We start from the raw sequence: 17,518 nt of genomic DNA, 5'->3' as shown, positions 1-17,518 counted from the left end.
ATCCACATAGCCTGGCTCCAGAGTCTGACCTCAAAACCAGCAGGCCACTCTGGGGACCCTTCTACCTGCCTCAGGCCACCATAGCACAGCTAAGCCCAAGGACAGCAAGATGCAGTCTCCTGATCATCCCCACTAGCATACCAGAAAGTGACTCTCAGAGAGTGAGTGTTGGTGAAGTATTGACTACGGACCACAGAGGTTTATGAAAGAAAGGGACACCAAAGTTATGCATGATAGTCATTCACATGAAGGCTGAAAACCTGAAAGGGATATACCACTATGTTTTTTGTGGCTTATACTACCTTATAGTTTTTTGTGGCTTATACTATCCCAATAATATTTTAATTAACTTGAAATAATTATATTACTGATATAATTTATCCTATCATCAAGTTCTATTGGAATTCCTATTGGCAATTCTGAGTATAGGTATTAATGATATCAATAAAAATATTTGGATGAGGTTTTATTTTCTTAATTGCTTCAGCTTCTTTTTCTGGTTCAATAATGATAATTATATAACATCAATATGAAAATTTCCCTCCACTTGAGGTGCTCCTTTTTATTTTCCACTCTAAGCAGTGTATTAATAATCATCATCATAATTCAGTACAATATACTAAATATGACCTAATAATACTTAATCACATTAATAATGTAAGTAGTAAAAATTAAATGATAATCAGATATGTTTCTAAAATTTTTTAAAATTGGCTCACTTATCAGAAAGACAGGAACTTTTTCAAATGGGATTTTTATTGCGAGCCAAACACTTAGTTTTCAATGCCAGAGGCAGAAAGATCCATCATTTCCCTGGTTGCCATCTAAAACACAGGAGGACCACTTTTGTGTTTCATTGGGTCCTGAATGACATGTGCCCCCAACATGGAAACTCTTCTCCTGCACTCCCCCCCAAAAAAAATCCCCAATGGCCAACCATCCACTGGAGCCACATCCCTACAATTACACTTTGCAAAAGGAAAAAAGAACTAAATTATTTGCAAGAGTAAAATCTGTACCCAATCATAAGAAGCCTGAGGCTAAAAATCTGTTGTATACTTTCCTTCTTTCTGAAATAATATTAAGCTCAGGCATGTATAATTATACAGGAACCACCAGGCTGTGAAGGATGAGAAAATATAACACAATTATCTCTTCACAAACCTCAGCTGAAATCTGACAGAAATCAACATGAGCTGAGAACACTTCTCCCCTCCTCGTCCCCCCTCCAATTTAACCCCTGCCTTCAAATGACTATCTACCAGGATTCATGTCTGAGGATGCTGCCTCCACACCTATCACAGGACAACAAGGCTGGTCCAGAGAACCTTCAGTGGGAGACATCATATTCAATCCAGGGCTGCAGATCGCAGGAAAGCTTGCTTCTGTGGATGCACTGGGAACACTATAAGGCTTATAATCAGCTAAACTCCAGCCCAGTTCAGGGGCCAAGGCCATCTCTGCTCAGGATTGTGCACTAAGAGGGAAAAAGAAGAGGGAGGGATTTGTCACATGGAGGTGGCAGTGGGGCAGAAATTAGCACCAGGTTAACTAGAAGAAAGGTAATGAAGAGACCACAGAGTTCAATCAATGCCTGCAGAAGTGCCCCCTCTGCCCTAGGAAAATCTGCAAGCATGCTGCATAAAGTTCTCCCAGGAGAAGCAATGCTGTCGTACTACCCATTCCTGAGGTGCCTGCAGGCCTGCCCTTGGCTCAGGACTGTCTCAAGGCAATTTTCCTATGTGTTGACACCCCTACTTCTTAACTCATCGTCTCCTATCTGGTCCAGGCTTTGCAGCCTACTGTTTCAGCATTCTCACCTAACTTTATTCCTGGACAGTCTCTGTAGATCTCCCTTCATACTGTGTGGCCTAGTAGACTGTCCCACCCCAACACAAGACAGAACTGGCTCCTGGGACCCCATCCTGGGTCAAGCGCCAAAAGTGAAATAAAGATAACTATCATCATGGCAGCACTTGAAAGTATAAATCCCACCAGAAGAGGAGATACAAAAGAGATCTAGAAATGAATCAGACATTATTACTACAGCAAACCATCAATCCACAAGAGTGAGTAAGAAAGGAAGAGAAGAGTAAAGCATATTCAAAGCAAGAAAATCAACAAAAAGATAGGTATAAATCTATGCCCTTCAATACTACTTGAATATAAGTGAACTAAATTCTCCAGTTAAAAGATAGAGACAGACTGGATTGATAATAAAACGAAACCCAACAACAAACTTTCTTGCTGCCTACAAGAAACTCACTTCACCAGTAAGATATATGCAGACTGAAAGTGAAAGGATGGGAAAAAATATTCCAAGCAAGTGAAATCCTAAAGCCAGCTAATCCTAAAGCCTCTGACAAATTAGACTCTAAGACGAAACTGTGAGAAGAGCTGAACGTCACTATACAATGATCAAGGGATCAATTCATCAAGAAGATATAAAAATTGTAAATCTATATGCACCTAATGTCAGAGCACCCAACACTCTTAGACCTACAGGGAAAGACAGGCTCCAGTACAAAACTAATGGGGATTCCCATACCCAACTCTTGTCAATCAACTGATCATCCAGACAACAAATCAACAAAGAAACATCAGAATTAAACTACAGATCAAATGGACTGAACATGGCAGAATATTCCCTTCAGTACTGGCAGAACACATTTCTTGCATCAGTACACAGAACTTTTTCTAGAATAGATTGTGTACAAAGTGACAAAACAGGCCTTAAAAATTTCAAAACCAAATTTTTTGAGATAAAAAATGTAAAATTATATCCTTGTTGATCAGGATGGAGTGAAACTAGAAATCAACAGGAGAAACTTCACAAAATATACTGTTATATGGAGGCTGAAGAATACACTTTTAAACAAACAGCGGGTGATTGAGGCTGTCAGAAGGGAAATTTATAAAAGTTTCTTTTAAAAAATGAAATTTGAAATCCAACCTATTGAAATCTGTGGGGATATAGCAGAAGCAGCACTAAGGGGGTGCATAGTGGTGATGGTGTGCATCAAAAACAGAAATCAACCTCAGGATGCCTCTTGACACTTAGAAAAGCAAAGACAAACCAAACCCAAAGTCAGTGGAAGAAAAAAAATAATAATAAAGGTCAGAGCATAAGTAAGTAAAACAGAGATGGAAAAATACAAAAGATCTATGAAACAAAGAAATGGTTCTTTGAAAAGATAAAGTTGACAGAGCTTTAACAAGACTAATCAAGAAGAAAAAAGAACCAAACAAAATGAGAGATAAAAAAGGAGATTACATCTGATACTACAGAAATACAAAGGATCATTAAGGATTATTTTGAAAAACTGTGCTTTCACAAATTGGAAAATCTAGAAGAAATGGACAGATTTCTGGAAACATGACCTGACAAAATTGAACCAAGACTATATAAAAAAGCCTAAATTAGACTAATAACAAGCAATGAGATTGAATCAGTAATACAAAGTCTTCCGAAAAAAAAAAAAAAATAGATGGCTTCATTGCTGAATTTTACCGAAATCTTAAGAACTAAAACTAATTCTCCCTTGTAAATTAGTGCAGCCACTATGAAGAATGATATGTGAGTTTCTCAAAAAACCAAAACTATGACCCAGCTGTACCACTCCTGGGTACAGATCCAAAGGAAATGAAATCAGTGGAAGAAGATATGCCAGCATGCCCAGGTTTATTTCAGAATTACTCACCATTGCTAAGATATGGAGTCAACCTAAGTGCCCACCAATAGATCGATGAATAAGGAAAATAGTGCATATACACAAGGGAGTATTATTTATCCACAAAGAAAAATGAACTACTATTGTTTGCATCAAAGTGGATGGAACTAGAGGACATCATGTAAAGGAAAATAAACCAGTTGCAGAAAGACAAGTACTGAATGTTCTCTCTCATATGTGTGTGAAAACTAAAAAAAAATGTCAACCTGAAAATAGAATCATAATTTCCAAGGTCTGAGAATGAGGAGAGGTGGGGGCAAGGGTGGGAGGAGGGAGACTGGGTATGTTGTACAGACGTATGGAAATAGTGCACTGAATCCTATTAATATGTACAATTCAGATGCCTTAAGAAAAAAAGAGAACAAGCAGCTAATAAATGATGACTTGGTTAAGAGGACAATTTGAAATTTCCACCTCCTGGTCCCTTTTGCCTCCGTTTAGACATTCCAATGGCCTCTGCTCTCACGTCTCGGTTTGTAGCATTGTGGTTGGAAGGTGAGGGTTCTGTTTATCACCACTCAGGATCACTTATTAGACTTTTAAACCCAAATGCTAAATTACACCTTCAGAAGCAGCACAGTGTAGCCAAAAGCAAGCTTAAAGGGGAGAGCCAGCAGCTGGGCAAAGCATGACTTCTAGCATCTCTGAAGGAATTGTGTACTTGAAGATTAAGGTGCAGCTAATTATAGGAGCAAACTATGGAAGCGACACCTTCTGCAGCTGCCTTTTTTGTTGTGGTTTCTCTGGGCATCTGCAACCCTTCCCCAGCAGAAGTGGGAATTCCTGTTAGTTGAAGGCTTAGTGAATAATTAGCACCTGCCAAAGCCGAGGTCTCTTGGAAGACCTCCTGGTTCAGTGATCTAAAGGGAAACCAATGGTGAGCCTCGGTGAGCAAATGGAAACAGACTGAGATACAGAGGCGCATATCAGCAAAGCACTGTATGAAGCAGGACTAAAGCTGTCTGATCATGGAGTGACCATTACTAGAAAGCAACATAAAAATGTTGCTTAGATTATTGACTGTTCGGCACTACCAATGCTGAACGGCATTATCATTCCTAGTTGGCATGCAACAGTTAGGTTGATTTAATTCTCCAACATTTTTCTGATTCTTTTTTCTACCCTCCCTTGTGTGGGTGTAATTGTGTTCACTTCAAATTCCCATGGTGAAGCCCTAACCTGGTACCTCAGAATGGGACCACATTGGGAGAGAGGGACTTTAAAGATTATTAAGTTAAGATGAGGCAGTTAGGGTGGGCCCTAATCCAATAGCTTTCCAAGGGGAAAGTTGAACAAAGATCAACAGCAGGAACACACACGCGCATGCACACACACACGCACGCGCACACGAGGAAAAACCATGGGAGGACACGGAGGGAAAGTAGCCATCTGCAATCAGGGAGAAAGGCCACTAAAGAAACAGCCCTGCTGACACCTTGACCTTGGACTACAACCTCCAGAACTGTGAGGAAACAAGTTCCCTTCGTGTGAGCTGCCCCACCTGTGTTCTTTGTTCTAGTATCCTTTGCAAACTAATATACCTACTCCCTAAGAGGCATGGATATCAGTTAGCATTACATTTTGCTATATATAAAAAAAAACGAAAAGAATGATGACTCAGGAAGACCCATATGAGTTTGGTAGGCAGTCCCACAACCAGCAGGGTTCAGCCTCCTACTGCCTTTCTGCATCACCGTTCCAACACGGGCTTCTGTGATAGCCCTGGGCTTCCTGCTAAACTAGGCTGTGGAAGGCATTGGTTACAGCCTGGAGGACATGAGGAGGGAGAAGCTGTGAGGCTCCATGTGTCTGTGTGTCCCTGAGGCTCCAGCTGCTGCAGAGTTGGCCAGCTGTGCCTTTGACTCCATGCTCTGGGCTCCAGCAATCTTGCCTCCTTTCTTTGCTTCCATGTTAGAACTGGTAGTGGCTACCTCTTATTCTGTTCTCTAGGTTTTCCTGTCATTTTGCTTGATGTCTCAGCAATGTTAGTGCCTGTCTGACCAATTCTCTACTTTCCATTCAGTCAGTATTAAATATGAAGTGTTGTTTTGCTTTCCTGATTATAACTTTCTCTGATGCAACTTCAAGGTCACCTCATTGTCCAAACCAGCTGCTGAAACTCCACCCATCACATCTAACTGTAGGACATAAGGAAAAGGAAGGTGAAGTACAGTGCAAAGGCCATGCATCTTGGCTAACTCAGCACCTGTTAAAAACCGTTTGGAAAATCACACACAGCTGCTCACAGCTGCTTATCTCTCATTGGCCAACATCTAGTCACATGACCCTAGCAACAAAGGAGGCAAGTATTCCACAGGAGCAAAAGAAGAGGAGTTATACTTTGCACAGTTTTAGAAATTCTGACATTCAATTGTTCCTCCAACCAAACTCAAATTGTTGGCTCTCACTTTAAAATCTGCAATTATTAAGATGAGCTATTAATGATATCACCCTGCTAATCCCACTTAATTTACTCAAAAAGAAACTGAGGAACCTAGAGCCAGGGAAGGATAGAGTAATATCCTGGTTACCCAATGCTGTACAACAAACTGGCCAAGGCTAATGTCTTGGAACAAATATTATCTCTCATGCTTCTGTGTGTAGGTTGGATTCAGGGAGTTCTGTGCAGGAGTGTCTCAGGGGGTCTTAGGTAGTAACTGGGGCTTCAAGTCTCTAAAGCTTCAGCTGAGCTGGACATCTTAGAAGACTCCTGTCTTGGTAAGGCTTGGGGACTCATGGATTGGGACTCAGTTAACATTACTGCCTATTCATGTCCTCACTGTGTGGCTTGGACTTCTCACCATGTGGCTGGGCTCCAAGACAGAGCACCCAAGAGGCCCAGGAAGAAGTTGCTAAGGTCCTTCACGGCTTATCCTTACAATTTCCAATGTCACACATGCCATATTCTATTAGTCAAGATTCAAGCGTAGAGGAATTAACCTCTGTCTTTTAATGGGAGAGTGACAAAAATCACACAGCTCTGCAATTCATTCCTGTGTGAACTTTGTTTATATGCTTTCCCTCTCTGAGCAACAAGATGACCTATTACTGAATGAGAGAATCAAATAAGATACCTTTTACCATTTTTTAATGCTTTCAGTGTTTGGCTCATTGTGAACAAGGACATCTGTATCTGTCTACTATAGGTCTGCAAACCAAGTCGTATGAAAGGAAAAGTTTAAATTGCTAGCAATTCTTAGGATGTAGCTTTTAGACAGAGAATGTAAGAAATTAGATGATTAAAGACATTTCACAAAAGCACACCCATGTTTGAAAGCTGTAGAGCAGCAAAGAAGCATTATAATTCCACTAAATTAAAAACCTCAATAGAAAAAGGGAGTGTGAAAATGGGGAGTATCCTTCCTCAACAAGAACCACCCTGCGAACGTTAATTTTCTCCTGCAAATCTCAGAGCATGTGACGCCTTCCCTAGCCCAAGGTTTTACTATTTTCTCTTTATTGGAGTGGTACCACTGGCACAGAGAACATAATTTTATCATAGAAAATTAGAGCTGAAGGGGACCTCAAGGTCATCTTATCCAATGCAGTGACACCAGGCAGAAGAGTACAAATTATATACACCCACAGAGATAGTCATCTGCAATTAAATGATTTCCCAGGTTCCAGCCGTGAGTCAGGGGCTGGGCTGGGGCAACCAGGTCAAGTCCCTCACTTCTTGGCCACACACCAGCAGAGGTCCCTTGTGCCCACACTAGCAGAGGTCCCTGACCCCCACACTAGCAGAATGTATGTACCCTGTCCCAGATGGTCACAAATGCTTTATGAGTTTCAGATGCTTCCTCCCCTCCCTCCTTCCACCTCCCTTCCTTCCTTCCTTTCCTCAATACTTTCTTATGGATACTTTAGATACCAGAAAATACTCTCTACATTTTTTCACTTGATCCTTACAGCAGCCCTCTGACACTTGTAAGTGCTGCTGTTCACATTTTACAGCTGAGGGGAAAGATGCACCAGCCAGCCAAAGCAGAGCTGCTAAGCAGCAGAGTGGCAGACGGGAGTGGCCAAGGACTCTGATGACTTCTAGTCAACCTTGGTCTCCCAGCACCCGCTCGCTTGGCCTTTAGTCAGTACTGTTTTAGTGACTGAGATGTATTAAGTTCTTTCTGTGTGTGGGTCTCTTTATATATAATATTTTATATGTCTGTATGTGTTTATATTATTAAATATTTGCATTTATGTTCTCATCACATTTTATCCTATCTTCATAATAGAGTGGGAGGCTTTTATTGTGGGCTAGTTCAGATGGGTAAACTGAGATACAGAGAAGTTAAATTAACCCTCTGAAGTCATGAAGCTACTCAGCATTAGAAGGGAAAAAACAGCTAGGAATAGCGAATTAAAATTTCACCTGCTCATAAGGTATCTTCTAATCCTGTGAGCAGTGGTCATCTGGAAAGTCCCACTTGGGTCTCACAAATCTAGATTCCTGAAAAATAAGAATTTGATATTTTTAAAAATCTGTCTGACATTGTAGACTGTCTATTCAAGTGCACAGAATTAACTTATATTTGCTGCTGCTGCAAATAGGAGCTGAGACTGTTTGGTGCAACAGATATGTATTTTTCTTACTATAAATTCAGTTGATATGGAGTGAAAACATTTGATTATCAGAAGACCCAGACCTCAGATTAAGCTCTGTCACTTCCAGCCATGCGACTGTGAGGGAATTAATTGACCTCTTTTGGCAATTTGGCACTTGTCTTGTGTGTACGGGGAGATTCAGAAGCCTTCCCTGAAATGCATCCCCAGGCCCCATACCTGTCCTCCTAGGTCACTTGATGCCCTCACAGTAACTGGACACTCTTCACTCACCCGAATACTTATATTTGGTATCACATCATTGACAAATCCTGCTCTAAACCAAAAACAGGATGGGAACTTGTTCGGTAAATGCATTTTTATAATAGAGGATGGGTACTAATTGACTAATGCATTGCCTTTTTCAGATAACACACATTCATTGAAAAGACCTTACCCTCAAATTTTTTTAAAAAACGAGGTAAATGACATAAATGTAGAGATATGGATTTATCAGAAAGTTAGATATTTATCAACAAAGTTGTAGAACTTTGCCTCCTGCTCAGAAGTCTCCATGTAAACTGTTACTAATGGTACAACAAAGTGAAGATATTTGCAAACCATATATCCAATAAGAGGTTAATATCCAAAATATTTAAGGAACTCATGTACCTCAATAGCAAAAATAAATAACTGAGTTTAAAGGGGCCAAAGGGCTTGAATAGGCATTTGTTCATATAATACATAAAATGTCCACCAGATACATGAAAAGATAATCGACATCACTTATCATCAGAGAAATGCTAATCAAAACCACAATGAGGTATTACCTCATACCTGTTAGGATATCCATTTCAAAAACAAGAAAAAGAAAGCAAATAAATGTTTCCATGATTTGGAGATAGTAAGAAGTAGAACCCTTGTTGTATGCTATTAGGATTATAAAATGGAAAACAGAATGGAGATTTCTCCAAAACTTAGAGGTAGAATTGTTGTACAACTCAACAATCCCACTTCCAGGTATTTATCCAAAGGAAATGAAATCAGTATGTTAAAGAGAGATTTGCTCTCCCACATTCATTATTCACAATAGCCAACAGATAAAAACAACCTACATGACCACTGACAGATGAATGGATAAAGAAAATAGTATGTAGATACAATGGAATATTATTCAGCCATAAAAGAAGGAAATCCTGCCATATCCTACAGCATGAATAAAAACTTGGGGATGAATCTTAAGCTAAGTGAACTAATGCAATCACAGTGGGATGTATACAGTATTATTTCACTTATAAAAGGTATCTGTATAAAGTAGCCAACTTTATAGAAGCAGAAAATAGGATCATGGTTGCCAAGGGCCAGGAGAAGAGGAAATTGGGGAATTGTTTAATGGGCCATGTAAGATGAATTTGGAGATCTGCTGTACAATCTTGGGCTTATAGTTTACATTTAAAATTTTGTTGAGATAAACCAGTCATGGTCATGCACACCTGTAATCCCAATTATTTGGGAGGCTGAGGCAAGAGGTTCTCAAGTTCAAAGCCATCTGGGCAACTTAGTGAGCCTCTGTCCCAGAATAAAATTTTTAAAGGGGCTAGAGAAGTAACTCAGTGGTAGACACCCCTGGGTTCAATCCACAGTATTAAAAAATCAATTTTTAGGAGGGTTTATATATGACCCCTACCTTACACCTTTCTTTTTAAAAAGAAAAAGAATTGAATGAATAAATGGATGAATGAATGTCTGCTTTGGACCAACTGTTGTCAATCTGTGTATGACAGTGGACATGATACGTTAACTCTCCAGTTCTCAGTAATGATGTGAAATTGAAATGAAATTATTAATTATAAAACATCATAAAATGAAAGGTGTGTATACTATTACTGTAAATCATATTAGTATTTCTTCCCTGAAGGAAAAATCATGGTGGAATGTGGTTGATGTTGGCAAATTTCTCAAGCATAATCAGTAATAAAAGTATTTGGTCATAAAAATTGCTCTCTTAGAAAAAAGGTTTTAGGTTCAATAACCTAGATGTTTCAAATATTATTCAATTTTTATAGAAGCCAAGTTTCAGCTTTATAACATTTGTCTTACTAAATGTCACTGAGTAAGGCATAAGGTAGGGGACATACATAAACCCCTAAAGTATAAATTCAGCCCTCGGAGGCTCTTCTCAACCTGTTAATATGTCAGGAGAGAAAGGTGCTACAATCCGACCCAAACAGTGCACTTCCATGTCAGTTATGTTTGCAAGCTCTGAATGTTCTAAGCCAGATTTTTAAGTCACAAAAGAAAATATGGAAGGAACTGGTGATTTTGGTGACCAGACTTCTTCTTTGTTCCCCCATTGCCAAGACTTTTTACCCACCTTGCATACCAAATCTTGGATGTTTCTTTATTAGGATGACTGCCATATCATCCCATACAAGCAAAAGACTAAGTAAACTCTTGCAGATTGTTTGGGACTGCAGCCTAAGAACAGCATAATTCTGCCAAGCAATAATATCCTGATTAAACTGACGATTAGTTCATTTTTTTGATGAGTTCATTTAACCTGAGCAGTACATAGAGGCCTCCAAACAAATGTCCACTGAGAGAAGGTGGAAACCCTGTATATCACACAAGCACCATTTGAGAGAAGGGACACAGATTTCCCCAGAAAAAGAGTTTGTTCAGCACTGATGCTAAGCACATAAATGCTGTTGATTGATTTCTGAATCCTGTGAATATGCTCAGGTTTAATTCCCAGGACTGCCCAGAGACACTAAAGAACAGACTGTGGAAAGAAATGATTAGTCTGGGTGCATATTTTTATGTCAGGACTAGATCTAAAAGTGGTGATGTCCAAGTAAGTTCTGAAGATACTAAAAGCAATAGTTAATGAAAATCTCAAAATCTTTAAATTCGCATTATATTTTAAATTCTGCACTGGGAAAATATGTCACTGTTATGTACCTACTATTTTGCCTGAATATAAAAAAAGTTTTGTTATATATCTTACAGGTATTCTTTTCAGGAAAAAAAATTTTAACCTTGCACATTTCCTTTAATTCATATTGATATTTGCTCTGTTTTTATAAAGAGACATCCTACATTACACCACACAAAATAATTACTTGAGTATTTCCAGTATTAGCGTGGCTGCACTCACTCATGAACGATTCAGTCCCTGGGCGTCCAGGTATTGAGGCCGTGGCAGAGTGAGACATTGAGGGCACAAAGGAAATGCACTGTGTCTTCATCGAGTTCCGAGCTTGTAATATGTAACTTCTTTAATATTACTTCTTTCTAGCAACATGCATTTAGCGATATTCCTAAAATTTAATACCCATTCATAGCAAAATCCAAGAGCTGCTGCAGACAGGCAGAAATGAGGCAATTTCTGTAAAGTGATGGATGGTGTTTGGTATCAGCGGGTGTGAGTCATCTTCAAGATGGCAGACCCAGTGGTCTTTATACCTGAGCCGTTGTGGCAGAAGACAAGCAGTATGGGTCCCATTTCCCCCTCCCTGAAGGACACCGATGCCTTCATAAACCACATCAAACACTGTCTGCATTAAAACTGGTGGTCATGCTGTGTTATCTCCATGTGAACTGTGTAGTTTTGCATAGTATTCCTAAGCCTGCTTGCCACTGATGACCATAGTAAAAAAGTCAATAATAATAACAAGTACTAACATGTATTGAATACTGACTACCTGTTTGAAACTATGGAAATTGAACACCCATGTGTGGGTATATATATATATATGTTTCTCTATATTTGTAGCCATATCATGTATCATCAATTTTTCTCTATCAAAGGTGAGATAGAAAATATACTCATATGCATTTAGTATTGAAGTACTGACAGAATAGATGCTCCATGAAAGCAGGAATGTCTATTATTTAGTTCCTTGTTATGTTTCCAAATATAGACTCTAATGTTAGGATCACATACCCGGAGCTTAATAATCATTTGTTAAATAAATAAATAAGTATAGCCTAAAGTTTTATGATAGCAGCTATTGAATAATAATTAAAAGATAAATGCTTAACTAACTGTAATGTTTTAATGTAGGAATTTTCTTTTTTAAAAATGTGTATAACTTGAGAGATTTACTGTAACTAACTTTAGTTTCAATTGTCCAATATCTAATAATCTTGATGGAAAAACATGAGAATCATTCCACTCCTTCCTTCACTCATGGATTACTATAAGAATATTCACCCAATGGATTCTATAAGCCAGACTCAATGACAAATACCAGAGGCACAAGGAAACTTACTCTGAAAACCAGGACAGAGAACATAAATGATAAAGTAATGATTACATCTGAAAAGAAAAAGGAAGAGGAAGAGTGGTCTGAAATTCAAGATTAAATATGGTACTGAAGCCCTGACACTGCAGTCCTTCTCACATTTCCACTGGAGAATCCCTAAGGCAGATGAGAGCAGTCCTCTCCTTGCAGGGGTCTGGAGTGTGTCTTTAAGAGGCCATGATAGGCATCAAGTATCTTTGAAGAATCATGTTTTTTCATAAATTTAATAAAACTATTTTATGCAATAGCATCCAGTAAGTTTTCCCAGAATCCCTAGAAAACAGAACCTGAGGCAAATGCTTACACACTAACACTTTACTGAGTAGGGCAATCCCAAAAGGTGGGGAGAAGGGAGAGGGAGAATGAGATAGAGAGGAAGGGAATACAAATATGGGAGGCATCCTTGTTAACAAACAAATGATTGACTGGCCTGGCTGGAAGTCTTTTCAAAGGCCATATGAGGACTACTGTGTTGCTGAATATTTTACTGAGGGAGTGAGGAAGAAGACGGGAGGGAATTTATCTGGTGAATCCCTTCCATATTCATCAAAATTTGCATCACCTGGAATTGACTCCTGTTTTCTGGGTTGGGCCAGATGAATGTCTGAAGAAACCACAGAACAAAGCATATTGCCCATAGGTTAGGTAAGTTTTTGTCTGAATCTAGAGTGGTGGGAGGGTCCTGAGACCCCCTCAAAGGAGCCTCAAACCAGGCTATGGGAGAACATGTGATCAAGGTTCTGGCAACAAGTGAGGCCCTGGGGAGCTAACCATATGAGGTGCCTAATACAACCTGTGAGTGATACTGACCCCAGAGTAATGTGTCATGCTCCCATAATGGCTCTACATCTCATTTAGACTCCACTGGATACCTCTGGGAATCTCAAAGCCAGAGGGAAATAGACCTGAATTAAAACAAGCACAAGAACTAGAGAATAAGTGAAATTACTGGCACAGAAGTTCCAGGGAAAGTAAGTAGGCCTGAACTTGCAAAGAGACATGGAAATGAAAATATGGTGAGCATTGACTCTCAGCTACTATACAGATGGAAGAAATGAATTGGTGCATTACTGCAGAGTGTCAAGATAAGTTATTAAGAGGACTTTGAGTTTTTTGTTTAATTATTTATAATCTGCCCTGTTCCCTATAGATAAGTATATTATAAAATCATTTGCAACCATTTGCAAGTAAAATTACAAGTAAGTCAGGAATTGGAGTCAAAAAGAAAAAAAAAAGTTAAGCATTTAGATGTTTTAGAAGAATCCCTTAACTAAATTTCTATCTTCTGAAACTTTCTTAAAGTACTTCAGTAACACTAGACATAAAGGATTATGTGTCTAAGCATAGTTAGACCAACTTAGTACCAAAAAATATATTGAGGAAAAACATGACTACACAGTATAAGATTCTGAAAGGAATTTCTGAAAATTTCTGAAAGCCATCTGAAAAGATGTTTGGAATATATTGAATAATATTATGTTTAATGGGAAAGAAATCGTTTCCAGCTATTCATCTGACAGAAGATTAATATCCAAAATATATAAAGAATTAAAAATGTAATGCCAAAAGAATAAGTAATTCAATCAATAAATGGGAAAAGGAACTGAACCGATACTTCTCAAAAGAAATACAAATGGCAAATAAATACATGAAAAGTACTCAACATATTTAGTTATCAGCAAAACGCAAATCAAAACTACATTGAGATTCCATCTCACCTCAGTCAAGAAATCAAAAAGCATCAAATGCTGGAAAGGACACAGAGAAAAGGGAACACTTACACATGGTTGGTGGGAGTATAGGTCAGTGCAACAATGGAGGGTCCTCAAAACCCTAAAAATCGAACTACCAAATGATTCAGCTATCCCATTCTTGGGTGTATACCCAAAGAAAATGAAGTTGATATACAAAAGAGACACCTGCAAACCCATGTTTATTTCAGTAATATTTATCATAACATGAAAGTAGAAGGAGACCAGGGAGAAGAGGTATGGAGGGAAAAAGAGGGTAATAGGGAAGGTAGATATGGTTAAAGTACATTATATGCATGTATAAAAGTGTCCAAATAAAACCCATTATTTTATATGATTAATTTGTGCCAATGGTTTTAATAAAATACTTCATTTACTTAAGTTCCTACTATTACAGATAAACAAAAGACATCATACAAATTCACTATTACCAAATTTGGTGAGGTCCTCAGGACAGTTCCATCCTCCTGGTCAATCACTTTCCTAGCTCTGAGCATCTGCCACCTGCCTTCTGTGCCAGGTTCTGTGGATAGAGAGATTCGGCTCTACCCTCAGAACTCCTGGGGTCCAGCAGGGAAGGCAGGTCATTAAGCCAGCAGAATTAAAAAATGAGGCCAAGTGTAGTGACAGTGGAAATAGTGTGGGACACCTGACTTACCTGAGGGATGCCTTCCATGCCACAAGAAGTGACATGTAAGCTGGAATTCTTTAAAAATTTTGGAATTAGCTAAGCATGACAGAGAGGTACAGTACTCTGGACAGTGGGAACAGAATGTAACATGATTTATTCTAGAAATTGTAAAATGTATCATAAGCCAGATCATGAGTGGCCTCTTAAATCATTAAATGATTAGATTTTATTATAAAAGCAATGGGAGCTTACTGAACAGTTTTAAGCAAGAAAGCAATGTGATCAGATATGAGTCCTCAAAGTATGGACCTGGAATCCTGTGGAGAACAGACATCTGTGGAGAAATCCTGGCAACAAAGACTAAGAGTCAATGGCAAAGAATGCAGGGAAAAAGAGAATTGTGAGGGAAAAGCAAGTAGATGTCCTCAGTTACTGGGTATGGAATGTGTGGGGTCAGGGAAGATTCATGGATGACACTAAGATTGCTGACCTGAGTTCCTCATCATTGAGATCAGAATATTGGGGGACCAGCAGTTTATGGAAAAAGAAAGTAAAGACTAAAATTTAGGACATGTAGAATTTAATATTACTATGCTCATCGAAGCATAGATGACCAAGATAAAATTGAACATAAGAATTTAGAGCTTGTAAATGAAATCTAAGCTCATTTAATGAGGTGCTTACATGAAAGTCAACACATATATTACAACTAAAGTCATGGGTGTGAATGAAACCAGAGAATTAAAAATAGAATGTTGGAAATAGGGTTTGAATATATGCTCAGTTCAGAGAGTTGACATCATGATGAGGTGTGTGAAATATTTGGCTCTAAAATAAGGTGTAGTTGTTCCTGTTCTCCTTGGAGCTGGTCAGACCATGGTGAGCATCTTGGTGACTACTGAGATCCGTCCTAGATGGAGCTTCAGAAGAGGGAACTGGAGATGAAAACCCTGAAAAGCAAGATGAACTAAGAACTACCAAAGCAAGCATGAATCTACATAAAAGATTATCCTTTTTCAAATATTTGAAAGGTAATCATACACAGATGAATTAAAATTACTAAGTATTCATTTATTCAGCAGTTATGATTAATGACATGGAGGTAGTGTGTTCCTTATCACAGGGGTGTTTCACACAGGCTGGGAGAAGACCTGGAGAGGATTTCATAGAATGACAAGTTAAAACACATGGGTAGGGGAACAAACTTTTAAGGCACTGTCTAGCCTTGAGACTCTATGATTCACACTGAGAAAGAGAGAGTCACATTGATGAAGCAAAATAATTTCAGAGGAAAAGGATTTGTTTTCTAGTTTTGAGTCTATCATTTTCATAATGCAACCTGGAAACCTCATCAAACTGCACTTCAGTTTTCTCTCTGAAAGATTAGGAATTAATAAAATACTTGCTAAGACTCCTGCATTCTGTAAAGGTTCCTACATTTTAGTTAACATTCCTATACACAAATAATTCTATACACATATAATGAATACAACTCAATTAAGCAAATTTATCACATGCATAGTTTGGTTGGCTCAATGGACTTAAAAGAGAGAGAAAGCGAGCTTCTGGGGAAAGCAAAGGAAATGAGTCAAGGCTCATTGTGCAAGTTGGCAAAGATAGTGTAAACCAATTTTGAATCATGGATCAGCCATTTTGAATCATTACAAGTAAAATGGGTTTAATCGTCCTCAAATACCCATCCAGGAAAAGGAGGATCTGAGAGGCAGTGGCAGGCATAGATTACACCACACCCTTCCTGTGTCTCAAAGTCGATATTAACTCAGACTTTACACCTCAGAACTCATCAGTGAAATCCACTCATATTCATCATGCTCAATAATACATACATTTGGACTTTTAAAATGTGTTTTTCTAGTTTTATTCATTCCTCTGAATTTCATTTTTATATGGCTAATAATTAGAATACCCCTGGGTTTTGATGACCTGTTTAGAAAAGGAGGAAATCCTAAAAAGTTAGAAAACAATCAAGGACAGCATGAAACAGCATTCCATAGTAAATATTGGTTTGGTTTCTTCATGAATGAACACATAAAAATTATACCACTCAGCAATTCTCAGAGAATTTTGTCATGCATGTTTAGTGTGCTAAGGTCTTAGGGTAGGAATACCAGCCTGGTAGAGTCAGCTTAGCTCAATGAGAAGATAGGAAAGGATGATGGAAAATAAGCAGACTCCAGTGTTACTCTCCTATCTTTTCCCTAATGCTACAGTGTCAGAGCTTCCTCTGCACATTGGGCAAAATGAAGAAGCGCTTTCCTTTCTTCAGAGCCTTAAGGAAAAGCAGCAGTCAACCTCTAAAAGTCCTAGCAATGGTGAGAGGGGTCTAGTCTTTATGAATGGAGTTGAGGGTGTATGTAACTCAGTGGTAGAGTGCTTTAGAGGGTGCATGTTTAGCATGTGTGAGACCCTGGGTTCCATCCCCAGCACTCAAAAATAAATAAACAAATAAATAAATAAATAAATAAGAATCTTGATTTTTTTCTGCCCTGCTGCCACCTACCTACAGGTTCACAGCTACCTCATTGAGAAATGGGATGG

The 17,518-nt window shown here is 38.7% G+C and overlaps 1 long non-coding RNA gene across 1 annotated transcript in view; it reads right to left on the bottom strand.

The window, feature by feature from the left end:
• Window positions 1-17,518, bottom strand: part of LOC124977424 (uncharacterized) — a 65,826-nt gene that overhangs the window by 11,731 nt on the left and 36,577 nt on the right. The window contains exon 2 of the long non-coding RNA XR_007107185.1: window positions 8,101-8,178. This is a non-coding gene — a long non-coding RNA (uncharacterized LOC124977424). The remainder of the gene's footprint in view (window positions 1-8,100; window positions 8,179-17,518) is intronic.

This window comes from Sciurus carolinensis, chromosome 2 (assembly GCF_902686445.1).
Source record: "Sciurus carolinensis chromosome 2, mSciCar1.2, whole genome shotgun sequence".
In the NCBI taxonomy this organism is placed as follows: domain Eukaryota; kingdom Metazoa; phylum Chordata; class Mammalia; order Rodentia; family Sciuridae; genus Sciurus; species Sciurus carolinensis.
This window is presented reverse-complemented; position numbering and strand designations above follow the sequence as displayed.